This window comes from Ranitomeya variabilis, chromosome 2, assembly GCF_051348905.1.
Source record: "Ranitomeya variabilis isolate aRanVar5 chromosome 2, aRanVar5.hap1, whole genome shotgun sequence".
Classification (NCBI taxonomy): domain Eukaryota; kingdom Metazoa; phylum Chordata; class Amphibia; order Anura; family Dendrobatidae; genus Ranitomeya; species Ranitomeya variabilis.
In genome coordinates this window covers 502,464,713-502,490,018 of record NC_135233.1, presented here as the reverse complement: position 1 = coordinate 502,490,018, position 25,306 = coordinate 502,464,713, and the positions used below count along the sequence as shown (strand labels likewise).

The following is a 25,306-nucleotide window of genomic DNA, read 5'->3' as shown; positions in this document are numbered from 1 at the left end:
TGATTCGCATCTGTGAGGGGGACGAATGGAAGACGGCTTTTAACACCAGGGATGGGCACTATGAATATCTGGTGATGCCCTTCGGGCTCTGTAATGCCCCAGCCGTTTTCCAAGACTTTGTGAATGACATCTTCTGGGATATGCTCACCACCTCGGTCGTAGTCTATCTGGATGATATTCTCATCTACTCTCCAGATATTGACTCCCATCAGAGAGATGTTCGCAAAGTCTTCGACCTCTTACGGGCAAACTCCCTCTACGCCAAGTTGGAGAAGTGTATGTTTGAGCAGGAGTCCTTGCCTTTCCTTGGTTATATCATCTCTGCCCAGGGTTTGGCTATGATCCCGCCAAGCTACAAGCTGTGATGGACTGGCAGGAACCCCATTCACTTAAAGCGGTGCAGCGCTTTATGGGGTTCATTAATTACTATCGTCAGTTCATCCCACACTTCTCAACTTTGGTAGCTCCCTTGGTAGCCCTCACCAAGAAGGGTCAAATCCCAAGTTGTGGTCAGAGGATGTCTCCAAGGCCTTCCTCTCGGCTAAGTCACACTTCGCTAGCGCTCCCATTTTACATTGCCCCGATGTAGATAAGCCATTTATCATGGAGGTGGATGCCTCATCCATTGGTGCTGGAGCAGTCCTTTTCCAAAAGGATGCTCAAGGTCAGAAGCATCCATGCTTCTTCTTCTCCAAGACCTTCACACCGGTGGAGAGGAATTATTCCTTCGGGAACAGGGAGTTGCTAGCCATGATGTTGGCTTTCTCAGAGTGGAGATATCTCTTGGAGGGAGCTCGCTTTCCTTTCCAGGTTTTCACTGACCACAAAAACTTGGTATATCTACAGACGGCCCAGTGGCTGAATTCTCGCCAGGCTAGATGGTCCCTGTTCTTCTCCCGGTTTCATTTTACTCTTCATTTTCTCTCCGGGGAGAAGAACATTCGCACCAACGCTCTCTCCCGCTCCGTAGTGTCATCTGAGGAGGAGGAGGAGCCTCGGCTTATTGTCCCTTCTGAGAGCCTGAGAACTGTAGCTCCGGTTTCGCTAGAGTCTGTGCCCCCGGGCAAGACTTTCGTGCCAGCGAATTTGTGACCAGAGGTTCTCTCTTGGGCTCACTCGTCCAGAGTGGGTGGGCATTTTGGGACCAAAAGGACATCCGAGCTTTTGGTGAGAACGTACTGGTGGCCGCATATGGCCTGTGATGTCGGGAACTATATTTGGGCGTGCGTTTCCTGCGCCCAGAATCGGTCTCCTCGGCAACGGCCTGCTGAGTTGCTTTACCCCTACCAGTGGCAGACAGGCCTTGGGAAATGGTCGGGATGGACACTTTTCAGGTTTCCATCTTGAAGCCCATTCATTTGTCCCAGTTTTCTGAGTCATCTGCCGGGACATCGGGCTCATCCTCGGATGAGTTTGAGGTGAATGCTATTGTGGGGTGCAAGGTGGTACGTGGAAAGAAATTTTATCTGGTGGACCGGAAGGGTCACGGTCCAGAAGATAGAACCTGGGAACCTGTGGAGCACATTCGGGCTCCGCTGCTCATTGCAGCTTTTGAGCGTAGCGAGGCTCAAGGAGGGGGGCACTAGGAGGGGGGGTAATGTTAGGAGTCGAGTTCCCACTGCTGCACAGGAGGAATCTCGAGCCATGTCTGCTGCGGTCTCCCATTCTGCATCGGCCGCAGTGGAGCCTGCTCAGCGAAGACGTCGGTCCCAGCATCTCACTGAGTCGGATATTGTGCAAAGGGTTACTGCTGCCTCTCCAGGCTCTGCCATTGTACCCTGCACTAATCTGCGGCGAGCAGGATTTTCTGGGACTAAGTCCTGCTTTGCACACACTGAGCATGCCCAGGGTAAGATCTCTCAGTGGAGCTCAATGGTCACATGCTCAGGTATTGCAGCAACTTCCATTGGTCCTCCAGGAAGGTCCTGTACCTGATCAAGTTCTGCCTTCCATTGGTCCTTCTTTGGAAGGTCCTGTAGGTGCTACAGCTATATAAGGTTCTCATGCCACGGCCATGCACTAGTGTCAAATATGTACGAGCTCAGCGCCAGTGTGGTCATGTGTGTGGTCAGGGACCCGGCTGAAATAAGCCCCTAGAATGCTGGCACCTCTGGCGAGGAGTTTTGTGTATGCAGTCAGGGACCCGGCTGAAATAAGCCCCTAGAATGCTGGCACCTCCGGCGAGGAGTTTATGTGTGAATTCAGGGCTGGCTAATAGCCGATAGAATTCTGGCTCCACCGGAGAGGAGTTGCGTGTTGGTTGGACTGCATAACCACTGTCGGCTCTACACAGTAGCTGTGTCCCCTGTGAGCTAAACAGGGCACAGCGTTCTCTTTACTACAGGCTCTGTGAAGTAACAGAGTTCGTTTATTCTATTTTGCTTCGCCGCCTTACTTAGCAGCGGGTTCTTTCCTGCACGGTGGATCCCGGGTTGCGAACACACCTATCCCATCTAATAAATATATTTGGTGCATTTCGCCAACCCTAACAATTTGTCCTGCTGCATTTGCTGTCTAAACCCGTGTCTCTGTTTTCCCCTATTCACATCTTGACTCAATGTTTCCCTTTAGTATGCTGACACCCTGGTTTTGACTTGGCTTGTATCCTGACCTGCTTCTCTCTTTAGTCTTCAGTATTTTTGTCTTTTGTCCTTTATCTGCTCCTGACCATTACTGATCCCCTGGTTTGTCTCTGACCGTGAGTTTGCTTATTCCTTTGGTACTGTGCTACAGTCTAGGATCTGACCCTGCTTGTTTTACTATTCTGCTGCCTCTCATGGTAGCCTCACTGCTGCACTGCAGGTCAGCTCTGTTTAGGTGAAGTCCTGCTTCCACTCTCTGCCATCTAGTGGAGCCTGCACCTACCTGCATTGCAGCAGCATGACACAAACACTGTTTTTCTCTTGACATTTTGCACCAGGCATCTAGCTTTTTCAAAAACTGCACACAGTTTACTCCATAGGAAACAAATTATCACCTATCCACAAGATAGGTGATAACTTATGGACTGGTTGCCGTCTCATTTCTGGGACACTCATGATCAACAGATTTAGGAACTTTTATTCGCGATGGCACACTTTGATCCCCAGTTAGAATTAAGAAGCAGTTAGCTGCCACCGAAACACACATTCTACATGGGGCAGTGACAAAAAAATCAATCACAGTGCTCGGCAGCTCCATAGGGAATGAAGGGTGCTGCAGTTTAGCATGTCTGGATTTATTCTAATAGTGATAAAAGTTCCCAGTTCTGCCAATCAGTGTGGGTCCTTGCAGTTGGACTCCACCAATCGATAGGTGATAACGTGTTTTTGCCAAAGTATACCTTTTTACACAGAAGGAGGAGCTAAACTTCGTCAGCCAATCACCCACTCTGTGACAAAACCATGGAGGATTAATGCTAGAAAAGTCTTATAGTTTGCTGCAATCATTGGCCTAATAGTTAGAAATGTTAAGCTACGTTCCACCCTGCCCCAGCTCCTCCCATTTTGGTAGAGGTGCTTTAAACTGGTGTGAAAATGGCAAATGTTGCAAAACATTTATGGAGAAATGTTGTGACTATACAAAGTGTTCGACACCAGTTTTTGCTTAAATACTTTGATGTATCGGCCCCATTGTTCCTCTAGCAACAGAGAAATATAATGTTTGTTTCTTATTTATGGGCCCAGATAATTTTTAGGACTAGAAGAAGGACATTTTTTAGTATAGTTTTATCTCAAAAATGAAAAGCTATCACCAATTGTTGGCTAGTCACTCGGAGGATATCTTTACAAGATTGGATATCATCAGTTAATATCCTCTTATTCCTCTTAAAAATCGGAATACTAAATTCAAATATCTTAAGATTGGAAATCAATGAATTATCTTCGGCCACACTGAAGGTGTTCAGGGAGCTTTCAAATACTTTGTTAAGAAGTTAGTCAATGGTAGTTTTATCCACCTTAACGCTCTATCCCCAATTTACTCCCAAGTTTCAAACCACTGTCATACTTGTGTAATTTTCATTTCTGTTTTTTATCAAATGCAATATGGTTTGTATCTTTATGATGCTACGCACTCCTTTGTTTTAGCAAAGAAAGAAGGCACTGCCATTGCATTGAATGCCAATTGGGTGTTAATGTTTCCATTTACTTTATCCTTTACATTTACTGAAGGAACTAGACTACAAATATCTTGCCTGTATGATCACATAAAACGAATGTAATTATTCTTAGAAGAAAATTTAATACAAATTGTGAAGTTAGAGAAAGTTAGTCAGGAGGTAAAATATCCATCATATCATTACTTATTTTTAAAAAAATGCTATTTGATTTACCAGTCAAATGGAAATGATAGGTCTGTGTCTGTAATGAACAGATAATTTAGATACAACTATGTGAAAAATGTTGTGTAATAAAAATCCTGCTGAAGCATTTAATATCACTAATTGAAATGATAATAAGTCGACATTAACGTCATGCCTGAAAGGCTAGTGTATTCACCTTGAGCTTCATTTCTTCCTAAATTGTAGAAGAATATTTTAGAATAATGTTTAAAGATGGATATATACTTTAGAATTAAAGTTTTCAATACGATTGAATGGACAATCAGATACGCTGTATATGCAGTCCTAGTCTAACAAATGGAATGACTCTTATTAAAAGGGGCAAGACTTGGTCATAATGGGAAAATCCAAGAAGAGGTTAAACCGCACCCTATGTCCATACAGCCTCCATGTGCAAAAGGGCGCACACCAAGGGATCCAACCCGGATACAAGTCCATATTCAAAAGAGAATCAAAAAGACAGCGCCACAATGGACAGTGATAATAATTACGTTTTAACCCTAGAACGCATACCTGGGGCCTCGCAGGCCTGCCAGGTTACTTGTTTTCTATTTTCTGTAAAAGTACTTTAGTTAGAATTTTGAAAATCTAGGTAATTCTCAGGTATATAGTTGTTAGTAATTTCCAGTTATTCATATATTTTTATGTTACAGACATTTTGGTATAACAACCTTTTTTTGGGACTACCCCATATTCACGCACCTGGGGCCTTTTAGGCCTGTACTAGGTTTACATGTGATACACAGATTTGCTTATCAAGGCAAATTACAGATGCAATGATCCGATGTGGAATACGCTTTCTGGAACATCCAGAGCAAAGAGAAAAAAAAAGAAAGCGCTGCTATATTTGTCCAGCAAAGAAGGAAAGAAAATCGGAGCGTTTCTGTTCTACTTGCGGACAAAATGTATGCAAGGAACATTCTGAAGAAAAAATAATATGCGAGAATTGTCGGGGGAATATGTAAAGTTACAAACAAATATTTCTGCACCAAGTTTGTTACAACCAAAAAATGTTTTCATAAAAAAATTGCATATAGAAAGTCTATATTTGGCGTGCCCGTTTACTTACTTTTTTGTTTTTATGCACATAATTATGTTTTGAAATATACACATCTTAGGCTGTGTTCCCAGTAGCGCTGGGGTTCGCCAGAAGGGGATCCATAATGGATCTGACCTCCTGGTAACGCCAGGATTCCGCCAGCCTTAGCTGGGGTCACCAGGAGGTCAGATCCTTTACAGATCCCCTCCTGGCGGACCCCAGAGCTAGTTGGAATGCATCCTTACCTTGCAATTGTAAAATACATTTTGAAAAGTATTTTTATTTGAATTATTCCATGATAATTGTAAACAGGCCTAAAAGGCCCCAGGTGCGTGAATGTGTAGATTTCTATGGGTATGCGTTCTAGAGTTAATCTGCCTCCTGCGGCTACGTTTCGGTCCAAGGACCTTTATCAAGCATAATGGGGTCCTTTTGAGTCATTAATGATTTGTTGGTGCTGATTTAGGCTCCTAACTGTATGATAAATTATATTGTCTAAGTACTGTTTACTATTTTCTAACTGTTGAATTGTAATATGTTGGCGCTATATAAATAAAGAGTATTATTATTATTATTAATTCCCAATCTGAAACACTGCAGCAAAGAAAAAATGTAGTTTTGTAGTATGCAAATAAAGATACAAGATATAATTTTGAAAAAAAGTGACACTTTACTGTTGATTAGTGTTGAGCATTCCGATACCGCAAGTATCGGGTATCGGCCGATACTTGCGATATCGGAATTCCGATACCGAGTTCTGATACTTTTGTGATATCGGGAATCGGTATCGGAACCATATTCATGTGTAAAATAAAGAATTAAAATAAAAAATATGGATATACTCACCTCTCCGGTGGCCCCTGGATCTTACCGCTGTAACCGGCAGCCGCCGTTCCTAAGAATGAGCGCGTGAAGGGCCTTCGATGATGTCGCGGCTTGTGATTGGTCGCGTGAGCGCTCATGTGACCGCTCACGCGACCAATCACAAGCCGCGACGTCATCGCAGGTCCTTTACGCGCTCATTCTTGGGAACGGAGGCTCCCGGTTATGGCGGTAAGGTCCAGGGGCCGCCGGAGAGGTGAGTATATGGATATATATATATATATATATATGGATATACTCACCTATCCGGCGGCCCCTGGACCTTACCGCCGTAACCGGGAGCCTCCGTTCCTAAGAATGAGCGCGTGAAGGACCTGCGATGATGTCGCGGCTTGTGATTGGTCGCGTGAGCGGTCACATGAGCGCTCACACGACCAATCAGAAGCCGCGACGTCATCGAAGGCCCTTCACGCGCTCATTCTTAGGAACGGAGGCTCCCGGTTACATCGGTAAAGTCCAGGGGCCGCCAGAAAGGTGAGTATATCCATATTTTTTATTTTAATTCTTTATTTTACACATGAATATGGATCCCAGGGCCTGAAGGAGAGTTTCCTCTCCTTCAGACCCTGGGAACCATTCCGATACTTTGCGTCCCATTGAAATGCATTGGTATCGGGTATCGGTATCGGCGAGATCCGATATTTTGCCGGTATCGGCCAATACTATCCGATACCGATACCAATGCATATCAGAAGGTATCGCTCAACACTACTGTTGATATTACTGAAGAATTTGGACATCTACTGTACAAAACTTTCAAACCAAGTTGATGGATTAGGCACCAATAGTGATTCCAAAAGGTTATCCATGTTTTATGTACTAAAGTATGTGAAAGAATGACATACTTCATACAGATAATTGCTGATATCTTTTTTATATTAAAAGCAGATCACAGAATTTAGAGCAATGTAGGTAACGTGAGTATCAATCAATGGCAGAGTCAAGTCACCTATGTTCAGTTTAACTTGTCAGAAACCGGATTTCCAGATTCTAAGGTATACATCTCAGAAATATAGAACACACTGCTATTCATTCAGTGTATGTGCTTATAAATATAAAAAAGTATAGCATATTAAACATTTACAGCAGTTACAGTGTGTGCAGTAAATCAATGCCATAATAAAGAGTAGATAAAACAGGTTGAATTAATAGGATTATCTACTAATAGGACAACCCCTTCTCAATTTCAATCTTTGCCCCCCATGAAAATAAAAATACTTATGCTCACCACCAGTGGTGGCACCATTTCCATGGTGCTATCATTTACATTCCCAGGGCTCACATGTGGTTATTATGACACATGAGCCCTGCGCCCAATCAGCACTGACGTCACTGTCACCACTTTTGGATGTATACATAATTAAGAGGAAGTGATAGCTGGGGCTGGCTGTTCACTTTATTTTGATTACTAATATGTACGAAGGTGGGAACAGTGACACCATTGGTGATTGGGAGAAGGACTCATGTGTCATAACAACCACATGTGAGCCCTGGCAATGCGAGTGCTGACTCTGCTGGGTCAGCGCTAGCATGAGAGGTGAGTATACATTTTTTTGTTTTCATCGAGCAAACATTCAGATTGAGAAAGTGTTGTTCTAATAGTAGACGATAGGCTTTAGTCTCAACTGCCGTTCCCTATTTAATGAAAAGGTCTCCTGAAGACCATCAGAGTTCTGGGATTTCGTGCAATCATTTATTTTAGAAAATCATGGTAAAAGCTTATTGCACATGTAAAAAACATGTGTAAAATCCCTAGTAATCTTCCTAGGAGTATTACTGAAAAGAAGTGTTATGGCCTACATACATATTAGATAATGGTAGGCCATGCAATCCCTCATCTGACAGCTATCTCTGCTAACAAATGTCATAAGCAAGATTACTCTGATTGACCGAGCTCTCCTCTAATCCTCTTCCCCATTCTCACATTCTCTCCTCTTTTTCTCCATTACTCCCACCACTAGGGAACCATGAATATTCCCTTTAGGTCAATGACATAGTATTAAAATCCTGGAGCTCAGAATTCTTCTCTACCAAACCAGCCTCTGGTTACCTGGAGAGTGTATCAACTGCAGCACTTCTTTTCTTCATTGTTTAGATCCTCATTTCTACAGGATAGCTCCCATTTGAAGCATTCTACTTGGGATCCAGCAGAAAACCGGCTAACACTGTTTGAGAACGCTTCATGTACAACCTAAGCAAGTCATATTTCCGTGATTCAAAAGTGAGTGTTGATCATGGCCATTTCTCTACCATATTCACATGAATGCCACCTCAGACATCTGCAACACAGTAAGAGGATGAGTACTAGCTTCATATTTTGTTCAGGATGTGGTATATTCTGTTACACCCTGTCTACAACATATCTCTTTTTCCAGTATTCTCAATATCAATCTACCTCTTACAATACAAATCCGACTTATATGTGGGTTTTACTCAAAATCAAAGACATAGTATAACTGTACTAGCAAGCATACCCTTCATCAGTTCCAATTTTAATCAGGGAGTTACAAGACTCACATGACTATTTGGTCCATTTGCAATCCCTCATGCCATTGAATGAGCCAACATGATGGAATTGAGGGAAAGAGGAGGTTATCTTTCTGCTTATCCTTGGTAATGTATGGTCCTCTCTTCTTTTGGAAGTTGTCACAACTTGTCAAACTTCCTATTACTGGTATAACAATGGACCTTGGTCTGTTAGTTTTTATTTTCCATCACTATGAGATTCCTTATCAATCTATGAACATGTACTACTACATTCTTTGGCCTTTCCAAGCATTACCCTCAATCTTTTAAATGAATCCTTTTATATACTGCAAATTGAAAACATAATATTATCCTTATATATTATATATGACAACTTTTTAAAAACCATGTTGAAAAAGATGGGAAATAAATAAACACTTGCTTTTGAGTCCCCTGTATATTACAACTAATCCCAGTGAATGACTTGGCATAGACAACCAACAAAGCAGCCTAAGCTTATTTCTAGGAAACCACGCTAACAAAAATTAATGTAAAAAAACTCAAACCCTTTAAAGGGAACCTGTCACCCCCAAAATGGCTGGTGAGGTAAGCTCACCGGCATCAGGGGCTTATCTACAGCATTCTGTAATGCTGTAGATAAGCCCCCGATGTTACCTGAAAGAGGAGAAAAAGACGTTAGATTATACTCACCCAGGGGAGGTCACAGTGCGGTCAGGTCGGATGGGTGTCTCCAGTCCGCTCCGGCGCCTCCCATGTTCATTCCATGACGTCCTCTTCGGGTCTTTATGCCGCGGCTCTGGCGCAGGCGTACTTTGTCTGCCCTGTTGGGGGCAGAGCAAAGTACTGCAGTGAGCAGGCGCCGGGCCTCTCTGACCTTTCCGGCGCCTGCGCACTGCAGTACTTTGCTCTGCCCTGAACAGGGCAGACAAAGTACACCTGCGCCAGAGCCACGGCGTAAAGACCCGAAGAGGACATCATGGAATGAACATGGGAGGCGCCGGAGCAGAGCTGAGACGCCCATTTGACCAGACCGCAGCGGGACCGCCCCTGGGTGAGTATAATCTATCGTCTTTTTCTCCTCTTTCAGGTAACATCGGGGGCTTATCTACAGCATTACAGAATGCTGTAGATAAGCCCCTGATCACGGTGAGCTTACCTCACGAGCCATTTTGGGGGTGACAGGTTCCCTTTAACACCTACCCACTAGAAAATTTTCATCTTTGCATGTTCATTCATTCCTCCCCTTCTTCCATGAGCCATCATTTTCTTTATTTCTCCAAAAACATAGCCCTATCAGGGCTTGTTTTTTGCAGGACAAGCTTTAGTTTAGGATTATACCATTCACTTTAATATATAGTGGGGAAAAAATCTAATTAAATTAAGGAAAACATGTAATTCCATTATTTGTGTTCATTGTATTGTGAAAAATGACCTCACAACGTCATTGGCCATGTCTGTATGATTGTGGTGATATCTAAATTCTCTATATTTTTAAGTGATGAAATGTTGGAAAGAAGTAAAAAAATGTTGTTTTTTAATCTTTCTGTGTTTTGTAACTGTGGCAATGCTTTGTTATTTTTATTTTTTTTTTTAAGAGGAGAAAAGTTGGGTGACTCCAATTTTTAAATGTTCATATACTTTTGTTAAGTTGTTTCATTTTTTGTTTTACTTTATTTTTTTAAGTCCTCTTATGGGCCTTGAACCTGTGATCATTTGATTGATTTTTTTTTTGAGATGGGCAGACACCTGGATGTTTGGGTCTCTCTGGTTCAGCTGAACAGTTACAAAAAGTTCAGGTCCGGGTTCTGTTCTGGTACCCGAACCCAAACTTTTTGTTTCATGGTGCAGAGGTGAGTTTGCCTTGGTTCACCAGGATAATTTTTCTGTGCTAACTTTGAACTGCAGTGAACTTGTCTGTGCACCGTGGAGACTTTTTCACTTTATTTGCCCGGTTAGGAATGCAGCCTCAGTGACCGGCTGTAACCTAGGTTACATCACCGTTGGTCACTGATGCTGTGGTTGCTGCCACTGATTCACCAGTGGTTCTCAGCCATGATGGTCACATATTGGCACAGTTCAGGTGAGGGATATTGCTGTTTTTTTATTTTCATTTTATTACAGGAGACAATGGATTGGGCGTTAGGTAAGTATAACTGTGTTTGCTATTTTTAAATAAAAAAGTAAAAGTGTATTTTGTTTTATTTCAAGGAAAAGACTTTATTCTGGCTGTGTCTTTATTTACCATATGACTATAGGATTAGTAATGGATAGATGTTTTATGTTTTATAGACGCCTCTCTATTAGTAATCCGTGGGCTTGATATCACCAACAATACAAAGGTGACAACAACCCAAGAAATTTGAACACCACTTGCCACCGCTACAAGGCAAGTGGAAATAGTCAGGCAAAGTGCCATCTAATAGATGTGCTTTTTCTGGGCGGCTGCGGGCTGAAATTTTTAGTTTGGGTGCGGCAATATCTGTTGTGAACTCTGTTTTCGGGCTCCCTCTTGTGGTCACAGGTGGTATTGTGTGAGTTTTGTTTTTGGGCTCCCCCTGGTGGCTTTGTTTGTTATCCTGTGGGTCTGTGGCTGATCAGCTGCCTCGTTATGCACTAGGGAGGTTCCTATTTAGCTCTGCTTTTCCTCCACTTGTTTTACTCCACTTAAGCTCTGGGGTACGGAGTTGCTTCCCCCGCACCGTTAGTTGGTGCGAGGGCTCGAGCAACCTCTGCGTGGATATTTTGCTTAGGGTTTTCTATTGACCGCACAGCTCCCTTCCTATTTTCTGCTATCTAGTGTTAGCGGGCCTCATTTGCTAAATCTATTTCATCTCTGCGTTTGTGCTTTCCCCTTAACTCACCGTTAATATTTGTGGGGGGCTTTTCTATATCTTTGGGGTCATTTCTCTGAGGCAAGTAAGGACTTTACTTTCCCTCTAGGAATAGGTAGTTTCTCAGGCCGTGAAGAGACGTCTAGGATTTCCAGGTTACGTTCCACGGCTGCCTATAGTTGTGTGCGAATAGGATCAGGTTGCGGTCAATCCAGATACCACTTCCCCAGAGCTGGTCGTCGGTTTAGTTACTTAGCTAGTCTAACTTGCGATCCTTGCCACTAGGATCATAACAAATATCCATGGCCCCTTAACAGCCTGAGAATACCAGTTCTCATCTGTCTGCTTTAGCTTGTCTGGTTGTCAAAAATGAAGGGGACCCCATGCTGTGTTTTTAATTATTTAAATAATTTAAAAAATCGGAATGGGGACCCCTCTATTTTTGATAACCAGCCTTGCTGAAGCTGACAACTGAGGGTTGAGACCTTCAGCTGTGAGTTTTGCTTGGCTGGTTATTGAAATTGCAGGGGAACCATTGCCTTTTTTTAATTACTTAATTTACAACAATGCCTCTGGCTGATGAATACTCCTATCAGTCTCTCCTGCTCTCACTTTTATTAGCGTCATCAGGCATCAGCTGATGGGAGCAGTAGTCCCATCAGCTAACACCAATGACCGGAGGTAAACTTTATACCTCCAATCATAGCTATGGGCTCACGTACTCTTTTCACAGCGTGGGAACCACGGCTACCTGATTGGTGGTAATTATTTTTCTGCCGATCAGAAGCCGTGTTTGCCACGTTGTCATGCACATGACAGCGCAACAAACACCCAGTGTTCGGGGGGCTAAACACGAACAGTAACACAGACTTCCTGTTGAAGTCAGTGTTCGGGGTCTGTGCCCGGACAGTAGGTGTTTGGTACACATGCCAAACATTACTGTTCGGGTTCTCCCATCTCTACCTATTTTATATACTTCAATAATGAAGTATTGCAGTGCATGTTGAACACTATGCTTTCCTAGAAAATGATGATGATGGTCTCATATGAAGCCCAGCCACAAGCAAACTCAGCAACTGTGAAGCCCAGCCATTAGTGTGGGCTCGGCTTCTGAACCTGGTCTATGTATGGGGACTTCATATATGACTTACAGTTACAGCTTACGCTGAGAAATGATTAAGTCACTATCACGATTTTATAAATATTCTTGATCAGCTGTTAAACATTTTACTTTTTAAACTGTCTTTTATAAAATCATAAGTTTATTTCACCATAATATCAAATAAACTCCTGTTGTTTCAGTTTCCTATCATTTATAAGCTTATGCCCCATAATACTTCTTAAATGTAATCACACCCTAGCAAGTGGCTTATTCTTGACTTTCATACCCAGTCATCATCCATTATAAAAATCAATATAATGCTTATTTGTCATTGTGATCTTTCTTAGGACTTAGCCTGAAATCTTTATTTCAAGATTCCAAACATCTGTTCGCCCCATGTTTTGTAATTACTAGCCATGCATCCGAATAAATCTGCGCACAAAATCAATTTTAATCCACTTACTTCAGACTTAGCACTGCTATTTTCTGTAGAAAATAATTGTACCCATAAGGTTTCTCAGTTTAATAATGATGTGACAGTAAACCTACACTAAAGAAAAGGCTATCATACATCTTGGATATTAGATGGACTGCAAGTATTAATAAATTACAAAATTGATTGAATTTTTGAAGTGGAAGCTAGGAACTTGGTTTGCATTTAAAAGAACTGAGGCAAGGTCCGTTCTAAAGAATTTTTTATCAGTTTTATTTTTTTCTTTACTTTTTAGTTGCTGTGGTGCTTCACAGCAGACAAAGACAAAAAATACTTGATAATTCAGTTTGTGCACAACTAAATATTGATAAGTTGCTTTCATGTAAGCCCGCTGATGTTTACTAGTTAAGTTGAGAAAAGGGTTAACTCGCAAGGTCTGGTTTCCTTTTCAATTCAAAACACTTTAAAAAACAGATACATATCATATTTGAAAAGAGCAAACACCATCGTATTTTTTCTATGTTTGGCCTTAGAACCTCAAACTTAAGCTACCTTTTGTCAGATGCACATGGAGAATATTTCTCATAGATCTGAGTGCTCCAATCATTTTTGTAAGGGCTCACTTACCTGGGTCTATAGTTGCATGGAAGTTAGAGCTGAACTCCAACAGTATGTTGTTTTGTTAAAGGGGTTGACCACTATTTTGTCACTTACGGTCTATTCTAAAGATAGGCCATCAGTATCTGACTGGTGGAGGTGCGATACTCGTCACCCACGTCGATCAGCTCTTACTGGCCTCGGCGGCGGAATACAGCAGATATGTCATTTCTATAGAGGCTGCACCTGGTTACTGCAGATCCACACTGTATACACAAACTTAAGGTGTGGCTCTTTAGCATCCTGTCAATGCCACTTCAGTTTTAAAGGGAATCTGTCAGCAGGCTTTTGCTTTATAATCTGAAGACTGTGGGAGATATAGGCTGAAACACAGAATTCGGGGATGTGTCGCTTGTTAAAGTGTTTACAGTTGTTTACTAACTGTATAGGATTTGTCACTAAGAAATTACCATTGCTGGACTAGTCTGTGAACCCCTTTCTGTGATATGCACCTCACTGTCTATGGACTTTGTACACAGAGAGCCTAGTATGGGCAGCTTTTTCATCTCTTCATCCTAAATCTAAAAGCTCTGATTGTGGCACCCAGTAATCTAAGTGATTCAGCTTCTCTTTCCCTACGTCATGGTGCACTCAGATGAGGTAGCAAAAACCTGCTGACAGATTCCCTTTAATGGAGCTCCAGTCTTCCAGTAGTATCCGAGTACTTCGAGACTGGTCATGTTGAGAAGCGGAGAGGCTGGAATGATGAGCGGCCACATTTTGGCAAATAATGATTTTTGAAAAGTTCAAGAGGAATTTAATTCCATTTGAATGTATTCACTCATCTGTAATTATTATTTATTTTTTTCAAAAACTAGACCAGATCCCAAAATTAATTAAGATACCAGGCACCTAAATTCATTCAGATCCCAGAGCACCAGATCATTCATACCCTCTTTCTGACCTCTATACTCATATAGACCATAAATCTGGCCACTTAAAACCATTCATACCCTTGATCAAATCATTAAGATTAAGTCAGACCCAAAATTAAACCCCTAAAGTTTAATTACTCCTTAAACATAACCTGACAATGGATACATACTGCCCAATTCCAGGTGACATGAAACAGGCCCTGGCTGCACAATTTCAGCCATTTATGTTTAGCATAAAAACATACTCAAAAATTGCTGGGACCGATCCAGGAGAACAGTCAGAAAGGTGAGTCATTGGTGCCTTCTCCTCACTGGAAATGACTGACAGGTCTCTCTCTGTCTAACTTGGTATCCACTGCCGCACATCAGAGTGAAATATATGTGTCTGAAATCACAGCCAGTGTTTGATACCGCATGTATCCACCATCAGGTTCCCTTTAAATCAATTCAAACTCCATACCAGCCTATAAAATGAGTCGGCCCCCAAACCATTATATTCCAGAGCATATCTCTAGATTAAGGGCTCATACTCACATGACCTTAACCCTGCTGTTCTGTTCGCATTTACTATACACTTGTACTGTTTTGGGTCAGTATGACCCAACCTATTAAAATGTTGATCTTAACTACTGTGTTTTATTTGAATACCTATTTCATTATTAAACTGTATGTGAACATGGTTGATCATAAGCAAATGAAAAATGAAATTAAAACTTAATTTTTATTTATATTTTTCCGAAAAAGTTTTCACGGGCTATTTGCAATTAAGCTCGCTTTATAGCATTCTGCACGCAAATAACAAACATGCTTTAGATTTCTATTACTATAAGATGAAATCTAACTAAATATAACTTTGTGTTCACATGTTTTATAAAACAATTGAAAAATTATGAAAACTTCAGTTTTTCTTTTTTATCAATAAAAAGTTTGAACAGGTTCATGCATTTTTACACTGAACACAATAGTAAAACACATGTCCTTTACATAGATATTTTGCACATGCAGCACATATCAGATTTGTTTTATTGTCACATGAAGATGGACAGAAGCTACATCTCTTCCTTTTTTGGCTGGTAGCTGTGCTGGTGGAGGCCATGGAGTCTCTTTCTTGAGCATGCTGCTGGACACTTTTCAAATTGGCTGCTACTCCTTCACTTCTGGAGTTTACTCTTCTCACTTCGATATCCGGCCTAACTAGGTATTTTCCTAATTCTTCAATGAAAGTTCTTCTTTTATGCAGCTTATTTCCATTCCAATTGGGGTCGATTTATCTTCTTAAAACAAATGCGTTGTATGCCGAAACATCCAGAATGTTGTAAAATATTATCAATGGCCAACGATTAGTTTTGCGTTTGCATGTGTATGTTGATATTGCTTGATATAGTGTATCAACTGCCCCATTTGTGGCATTATAATCTAATATCATGTCCGGATTTCTGTCTTCTCAATTACTTATTCCATTGTCATGGTGCATTGTGCTCATTAGAATTACATGTTTATTTTTGGGGGGATCGTAAGACACAACTATTGTATCTCCAGTAAAGTAAAAAGTTGAACTATACACATCTCTTTTACTAAGGATACCAAGTGGCAGTTCTGGCTTGTTTTTCCTTATAGCATCCAGCACGGTAAGTTGTCTTTTTCGCAACATCTGGCCCAGTTAGTAGTATATGAAAAAGTTGTCACATGTGACATTTTGACCTTTTAGTCCATGAGTCAAATCGAGAACTACTTGCATACCCTGAATTTTTTCAGCTCTTTCTCCAGGGTTTCTTCCTGTATACACTTAAGCGTTTACAATGTATGAACTTTTTCTGTCACAATCAAATATCTTGATGCCGTACTTTGCTGGCTTACGCAGTATGTATTGTCTGAATGCGTACCTACCTCGGAATGCCACCAGTTACAGCTTCACCAATATTATATAATTTTGGTAGAATGTCTATCATTTATTCCAAATATTTCTAACAAGGGCTAGTTTATCTTTAGCTCTTCTTTCATTTCGATCTGTTTTATTATCAAACCTCAGTACTCTACAAATCTCATGACACTTTTCAAGAGACATTGTAGCTCTAAATATGTGACAACTGGTTTCAGAATTTCACAAACTTTTAGTTGATTCACCATAAGATTTGTATATTCCTACTAAAAGAAGTAAACCAATAAAAGCAATTAGAGCTGTCACATTTAATTTGTTCCATTTATCACCATAAACACGTTGTCCCTCAATGTTTGTCGTTTGTATTATAATATTTAGGATAGTCATATTTAGGAACAATGCGAATGCTGATGCTATATCTGATATTCTCGATATAGCGCAGCTAGTAGGACCAGGAGTAGCTTTTATGATATTTTCAGAGGATAATCTACCTGCATGACTAGGCTGCAAGTTCCAAACTACATCCTTGTTTTTAGAATGGATTTCTTGCATCTGACTAGTTGTCTGGGTATCATGTTCCTCTTCATATTCCACTTCAGAATCAGAATTTTCAGTATTGCTTTCCCCGTCACTCATGTGGTCCTCTTCAGGCACATTTTCCTGTGGTATATCATCTTCTGAATCAGAGGCATTGACAAGCTCTTCCAATTCAGCATCAGTCAATAGACAATTTCGAAACATTTTTATCCAAATTTGGAAATTATGCACAGTCACAAATTGCACGGGGTAGAGTCAACACTATGAAATTTTTAAAAAACTATACAGACAAATAACAATATAAGAGAGAAAAAATATATATAAAATGCTGGATAATTATGTGGTGTTTGGTCATGACACCACCCGTGATGTTTGGCAATGGGTGGCCGACGCTGCGGTTTAGGTCCACTGGGGCTAATGCTAATGGTGACGCAGCCAAGAGTGTTCAGCTTCCCACGGGTAGAGAGGGGCCCCAGGGCAAATATATTTGATTGTTCAGATGGTGGTGAACCTTGGGGTGCAGATAATAAGTGAAGGACACAGAGCGGGGCAGTTTTCTTTACCTTTCACTTGAAAGTAGATGTAATCTGGGGTACCAATCACAGATGACGGATTGAGTCCAGCTTGCCTGGAGGCTTTCAGGGGATCCACCCTGCCAAGTGGTGTTGGGTACTTTCCTTCTGCGCTCTCTTTTAGAGTCCCTGCTGCTTGTTGCTAAGCTGCGGCCACCTCCTGCGTGATGATTTCTAACCTGTATGGCAGACAGCGTAAGCCTATTTCATGGGCACTTGTTTTCACTGTCAGCCCCGGGCTCTTGGTCTGCTACCATGCCTTGAGGTGCTGGTGTGGCCAGGGAACTTGCATTCCCCTGCCCTCCAGTCTCTGTTAGAGCATACAGAACCCGCCCAGCCAAGTACTCTGGCATTTCTTTATATCAGTGCTCCACTCTGGGGTCAGCTATATGCAGTTTTTATTCCCCTGAGCTCTTGTCTCTGCTCCTGTCTCTACTCTCTCCACAGACTAACTGCCAACTCTTCTCTCTCACTGTCCTGTTAAGCGCTCCATCTGTCTCCTGTTTTCATAACAATTCCCCTGTTTACTCTGTCAGCTGACTTCTTTCTGACTCATTAACTCTACCTGCTGGCCAGAATTTATAAGGAAGCTCCCCTTTTTGGCCTGGAGCAGGAATTGACATGCCCACTGTGTTACCTGGCATGGGGACCTTGCTTCTTACCTCCAGGCATGACATCACCCCTTAGAGGGAGGCAATGTCACCATGGCAACCAGACTCTGGGGTGCCACATTCCCCCCCAGTTAAATTCAGTACTCCCTGACTGAGGAAACATAACATGAACTGTTAACAACAATGAAAAATTGAAAATCTACAAAGTCTTAAAAATATAAAAATTATCAAAACCTAAAAACCAATAGCATAGTTACTGCAGCAACCAATCCTTATGCTGCCGTCTAGGAATTGTCTTTGTCCTTGTACCTGGGGTTTGTGTGTCATCCCTGGGCATGGCTACAGGGCACTCTGTAGCTGGGCCTGGTTTTTTGGCCACGCCGGCGGCTTATTTTCAAGGCCAAGTTGGGGTAACTATTTATAAATAAAGTCCTGACCAAAACATAGTCGTGTGGCCCAATTGTCCTTCAACTGGTTATTCTGAATACTCAAAAAGTTCATACAGCATGAGAGCCTACAGTCTCTGTAGGCTCTCATGCTTTACGGTTACAACTATACATTCTTATTAACTTATTTACATTATGTATTCTCTAACAGACAGGGATCTGACCTCTGGTACTACAGTGGATCTACGCAGTACAGGTATCTCCGATGACATGACCTGTTGTCTAGTGTCTACTGCTGGTGCATTGAGTGCACTGGTCACTACACTATAAGTGGACCTGTGTAGTATTAGTATTCTGGACTGCCTTCTCCTGACTCTTAGACTCACCATGAGACTGACAGATTCACCGCTAGCAAGGGGCAGATTTCTGCTTTCCACTGCAGATGTGGCATCTGTTACTGGAACCGTTTCATTAAGAGTCTCTGCTTCATCCGGTGCAGTGGGCTGGTGAAAGGTTAGGACTGGTACTATGATAGCCTGATTCATTTTTGTCCACGACTGAGGAAATTCTTCAAGGATAGTATAGATCTTCTCTTCCACCTCTGTGTGCCGAGGGGTGTCTTGGACTTCCTCTTTGTCTTTCATTTGATCAGGGCACACTTTTAGATGATGTCTTGAGACTGCCTCTGAGGTTTCTCGTCTATCATTGCAGATGAGGCATACCTTGGTATTATTAAAGTCTGAAGGTATAACGGTGTATGGCTCAGCCTCCCACTGGTTATCTAGTTTGTGAACTTGTCTCTCTCTTTTGAGTACTTGTTCTACTGGTGTCAAGGGAACTGCAGGGGCATGTTGATTGTAATTCCTTTCCTGCCTCTCTCTTGCCTAGGACAAACTTTTCTCCACACATTCTTGCACTTTGCAGTATTGCTGCTGCCCCTCTGTATCCCATTCTGCATCAGGTGATGTCGTCTCAGGTGTTAAGACTCCCATGTCCAAATCAATGGGTAACTTGCCAGGTCTTGCCCTCATCAGGTAGGCCAGAGTGCAATTGGTGGAGTTTAATGGTATATGATTATATAGATCTACCAGATCTGGCAACTTCTCTGGCCACTGGTTTCATTCTTCCAGAGGTAAGGTCTTCAATAGGTTCATCTTGGAAGACTTTTGTTCTTGGCCTTCTTGGATAGGCCCACTAGAAGATCTAGCAGGGGTGCAGCTATTTTTGTGAAGTCCTTGATGAATCTCCGGTAGTAGCCTACCAACCCAAGAAACTGTCTTACTTCATGAATGGTGCTGAGTCTTGCCAGTCCCGGATATTGGTGACTTTGTCAGGGTCTGGTGCTACACTTTCTGCGCTTACCATATGGCCTAGTTACTGCACCTTGGGCTTCAAAAGGTGACATTTGCACATCTTTACTTTCAAACCAAAGGTGGACAGGACTTTGAATACCTTGATCAGGTTCTTCAAGTGTTCTTCATAGGTTTTGGAGAAGACGATGATGCCATCCAGGTACAACAGAATGGTTTCAAAGTTCTTGTGCCTGAGGCAACACTCCATTATCCTCTGGAATGTCCCTGGTGCATTGCAAAGCCCAAATGGCATGTTATTGAACTCAGAGAGGCCCATTGGTGTTGTGAAGGCAATTTTCTCTTTATTCGCCTCCACCACGGGAACCTGCCAACACCCACTGGTGAGATCTAAGGTGGAGAAATAGTTAACGGATCTCAGTGCAACTAGTGACTCCTCAATTCTAGGTAATAGGTAAGCATCCTTGTGCGTAATGCTGTTAATTCGCCTGTAGTCAACACACATTCTCATGGTACCATCTTTCTTTATAACGAGGACTAACAGAGCTGCCCAGTGGCTACAATTATCTCTGATTACCCCAGCCTCCTTCATCTCTCGTAACATACTCTTGGCACATTGATAGTATGCTGGAGGTACAGGCCGGTACCTGTCTTTAATGGGTAGATGATCTCCGATGGGGATATGGTGTTAAACCCCTTTTGTCTGCCCAAAGTCTAGAGGATGTTTGCTGATGACTCATTCAAATTCTCGAGCCACCCAGTAAGCTCCATGCTCTTGGTGCTAAAGGGTGGAGTCAGTGCTTAAGTGTAGCTGCTGACACCAATCCTCCAGCTGCCTTTCAGAGCCACTGTCTTCCACCTGATCAGATGGAAACAAGTGTTCTGCTGCTTCTATTGCATTGCTGCTGACAGTGAACAGTTTAGCAAACGGTGGCATACCAGGGTAAATGGACCTCTCTCTCCCCACAATTCAAGATGCATATTGGTTCTCTGCCCTTGAGACCATCAACTACCCCTCTGGCTGTCAAGATAGTGGGCCTACTATCAGAGTACATGGGTTCTACCAGGGCTTGATAGTCTTTACCCCTAAGGCCTATTGCTGCCTGACACCAGATTGACATTTCACTCCTGGGGGTACTGCAATGGGGAAAGGATCACTTACTCTGACACTGCTGATTTCTGCACCAGACAGCTCTACCTGTTGTCTCTGCATCTGGGCTCTGATCTCCTTTTGCAGGACTCACTGCTATCTGGAGCTGGCGGTCTTGGCTACCTGTTGTAACAAAACAATAATTTCTCCATGACAATTTATAAATACATTAGTGCCTTAAGTGATCATAAGATGGCATTCTTATTTGTCAATGTCAACTATAATCAAACCTTGCGACTGCAATTCTACTCAGCCAATCTTGATGGTCACCTCTTTATATCTCATCTGAGGCAAGGGCTGACCATTGCTGGCTAGGATGGCAAAGTCTTTATCTGGGCATATATAATGGAGCTAGCCAGATACAAAAGTCCCCTTCACCCGTCAGCGATATGCGTGCGGCTCTTCCTCACACCCTTGTCACCTTGGGACCGCATACCGCATGTTTGTTCTGGCTCTCAGGTGAGCCTTCACTTCAATGGAGCAGGCAGCCATTGCTGCAGGCATCTGACTCTCCATCTCCCTGCACTTTTGTATCCGGCTAACTCCATTATATATTTTTCCTGCCGCTCTGTCAGGTAGTATATTTTTGTTCACTTCTGTTTCATTGGACCTTGCATATGCTCATTGCAGATTGGAGAGAAAAATATACAGATTTGTATTGCGGTTATATTCCCAGGGAGCCCTTTTCTTCTCAAATATGTTGCCTATTTACTTGGATATATTCCTGCTTTTAAATATCACTGTATTGGGGCATGTGCACGTTGTCTGCGGTTAATTGATACGCACTTATACCCTACAGCACGTGCTTCAGTCTCTTCACAGGTTCTCTTGCTTCATCTCGGAGCCTAGCCTTATACATGTCTCATATTGGTTACACAGTGGGGGTGTTCCATTACTGTCATGTGTCTATACATGGTTTTAAATGTTTTTAATCTTTGTTGTGTCTTCAGGTGCTCAAATAAAGTTTAAATTTTGTATATTTACACATAATTGTGTCAGGTGTGCACACCATCATTTGTTTGGTCTTTTTTCTTTTCAATTCAGTTTCAGCTGTCCATACTAGGTGTTGCACCCTACTATGTCATTTATGGTTTTACTATTGCTAAATTGATTAAGGTGAGAGTGCGCACTTTTCTTTCCTATACCTTTTTATCAGCGCTCCGATCTGGGGTCATCTATATGCAGTTTTTATTCCCCTGAGCTCTTGTCTCTGCTCCTGCCCCTTCCTTCTCCACAGACCAACTGCCAACTCTCCTCTCATTGTCCTGTCAGGAGCTCCTGCTGGCTCCTGTTTCCATGACAACTCCCATTTATTCACTCAGCTGACATCTTTCTGACTCTCCAACCCCACCTGCTGGCCAGAATTTATAAGGAAGCTCTGCTTTTTGGCCTGGAGCAGGATTTGACATGTACACTGTGTAACCTGCCATGGGGACCTTCCTTCTTGCCTCCAGGCATGATATCACCCCTTAGAGGGAGGCAATGTCACAGTGGCAACCGGACTCTGGGATGCCACATACTCAATGCTCATCCAATCCATGCAATCAATATTTCACGGCAGTGAGAATACACCCCCTCCTCGACAAACATTCAGTTTCAAGCCTAAGGGTACCTTTAGACAGGCACACATTAGCTTACATGATGGCACAGGAATCAAAAATAGCTTTACTATATGCAATCTAAAGAACAGAAATGAATAATTTAAAAAAAAAATGATAAAGGTTGCACCATTATTTGCCAAGAATGATTACTCTAGAACATTGGAAATGCATTACTGCCATAGAAAATAGGAAAAAAGCTCTATATAATGTACACATGAAATACAGTGCCTTGTGAAAGTATTAGGCTCGCTGGAACTTTTCAACTTTTTCCCACAAAAAATTTTATGCTTCAAACATAAAGATACCAAATGTAAATTTTTGGTGAAGAATAAACAACAAGTGGAACACAATTGTGGAGTTGAATGAAATGTATTGGTTATTTAAAATTTTTGTGGAAAATCAAAAACTGAAAAGTGGGGAGTGCAATATGATTTGGGATTTGGCCCCTTTCATTTATAACTTTGTTGTGCCACTTTTTGCTGTGATTATAGCTGCAAGTCGCTTGGAATATATCTCTATCTGTTTTGTTCATCGAGAGACTGAAATTCTTGCCCATTCTTCCTTGGCAAACAGCTCGAGCTCAGTGAGGTTTGATGAACAGCAGTTTTCAGCTTGAGGTCTGGACTTTGACTTGGCCATTCTAACACCTTGATAAATTTATTTGTGAACCATTCCATTGTAGATTTTCCTTTATGTTTGGGATCATTGTCTTGTTGGAAGACAAATCTCCTTCCCAGTCTCAGGTCTTTTGCAGACTCCAACAGGTTTTCTTCAATAATGGTCCTGTATTTGGCTCCATCCACCTTCCCATCAATTTTAACCATCTTCCCTGTCCCTTCTGAAGAAAAGCAGGCCCAAACTATGATGTTGCAACAACCATGTTTGACAGTGGGGATGGTGTGTTCAGGGTGATGAGCTGTGTTGCCTTTACGCCAAACATATCGTTTGGCATTGTTGCCAAAAAGTTCGATTTTGGTTTCATCTGACCAGAGCACCTTCTTCCACAAGTTTGGTGTGTCTCCCAGGTGGCTTGTTGCAAACTTTAAACAACACTTTTTATTGATATCTTTGAGAAATGGCTTTCTTCTTGCCTCTCTTCCATAAAGCCCAGATTTGTTCAGTGTACGACTGATTGTTGTCCTATGGACAGACTGTCCCACCTCAGCTGTAGATCTCTGCAGTTCATCCAGTGTGATCATGGGCCTCTTTTCTGCATCTCTGATCAGTCTTCTCCTTGTTTGAGATGAAATTTTGGAGGGACGACTGGGTCTTTGTAGATGTGCAGTGGTATGATACTCCTACTATTTCAATATGATCGCTTGCACAGTGCTCCTTGGGATGTTTAAAGTTTTGGAAATCAATTTGTATCCAAATCCGGCTTTAAACTTCTCCACAACAGTATCACGGACCTGCCTGTTGTGTTCCTTGGTCTTCATGATGCTCTCTGTGCTTCAAACAGAACCCTGAGACTATCACAGAGCAGGTGCATTTATATGGAGACTTGATTACACACAGGTGGATTTTATTTATCATCATTAGGCATTTAGGACAACATTGGATCATTCAGAGATCCACAATAAACTTCTGGAGTGAGTTTGATGCACTGAAAGTAAAGGGGCCGAATAATATTGCACGCCCCACTTTTCAGTTTTTGAATTTCCACAAAAATTTAAAATAACTAAGAAATTTTGTTCAACTTCACAATTGTGTTCCACTTGTTGATTATTCACTAAAAAATTACATTTGGTACCTCTATGTTTGAAGCATGATATGTGGGAAAAGGTTGAAAAGTTCCAGGGAGCCGCACACTTTCGCAAGGCACTGTATTTATCTGCAAATATTGCAATGAAAAAAGGATGGTACTTCTAGCATAAATTGGCCAATGTATGTGAGCCTTGTTGCCACATCAAGGTATCCTTCATAATTGGGTCCATGTCCTGTTTTGTCAACTCTCCTGGGAAAAAAAGCCTACAATTTATAGGTCAGGAGTGGAACAGCTCAGGGCCGGCTCCAAGTTTTTGAGGGCCCCGGGTGAAAGAGTTTCAGTGGGCCCCCCCTTTAACACATACCACGATTCATGATGCACAGATACAGCAGAGAAATATAGGTATAGTACAATGCCAAATTTCACTTCTTACATGAGTGCAAAGAAAAAACTGCATACATTGAATATGACAATTTTTTAATGGTAAACATTAGAAAGTATTAACGTAGAACATTTGTAAAAGTGCAAAATGGGTAGCATATAGCACAGCCACATAGCATATAACTGTTATGATCTGGTGGCCTAAGAGCAGCATGAGACGTACTCTGGAGAAGGTGGTACCTGTAATGACCGCAGACCCTGAACTTAACAACGCAACTAGAAGTAGCCGTGGAATGTACCTAGCGCTCCCTAGACATCTCGACACAGCCGGAGGACTAATTACCCCTAGAGATAGAAAAGGGAAAACTATCTTGCCTCAGAGAAAATCCCCAAAGGATAGACAGCCCCCCACAAATATTGACTGTGAGAGGAGAGCGAAAAAACATACACAGACTGAAATCAGAATTTAGCAAAGGAGGCCACTTCTAGCTAAATAGAAAGGATAGGACAGAGTAGAAGAAAGGAGAAATGGGAATATCCAGCATGT

The 25,306-nt window shown here is 42.0% G+C and overlaps 1 long non-coding RNA gene across 3 annotated transcripts in view; it reads right to left on the bottom strand.

Annotated features, from left to right (window-relative positions):
- LOC143809670 (uncharacterized) overlaps window positions 1–22,320 on the bottom strand; it is a 220,771-nt gene extending 198,451 nt beyond the window's left edge. For all 3 annotated transcript variants that reach the window (XR_013222381.1, XR_013222383.1, XR_013222382.1), the window contains exons 1-2: window positions 22,218–22,320; window positions 21,085–21,195 (exon numbers count right to left, since the gene is read on the bottom strand). This is a non-coding gene — a long non-coding RNA (uncharacterized LOC143809670). The remainder of the gene's footprint in view (window positions 1–21,084; window positions 21,196–22,217) is intronic.
- Between the last annotated feature and the right edge of the window lie 2,986 nt (window positions 22,321–25,306).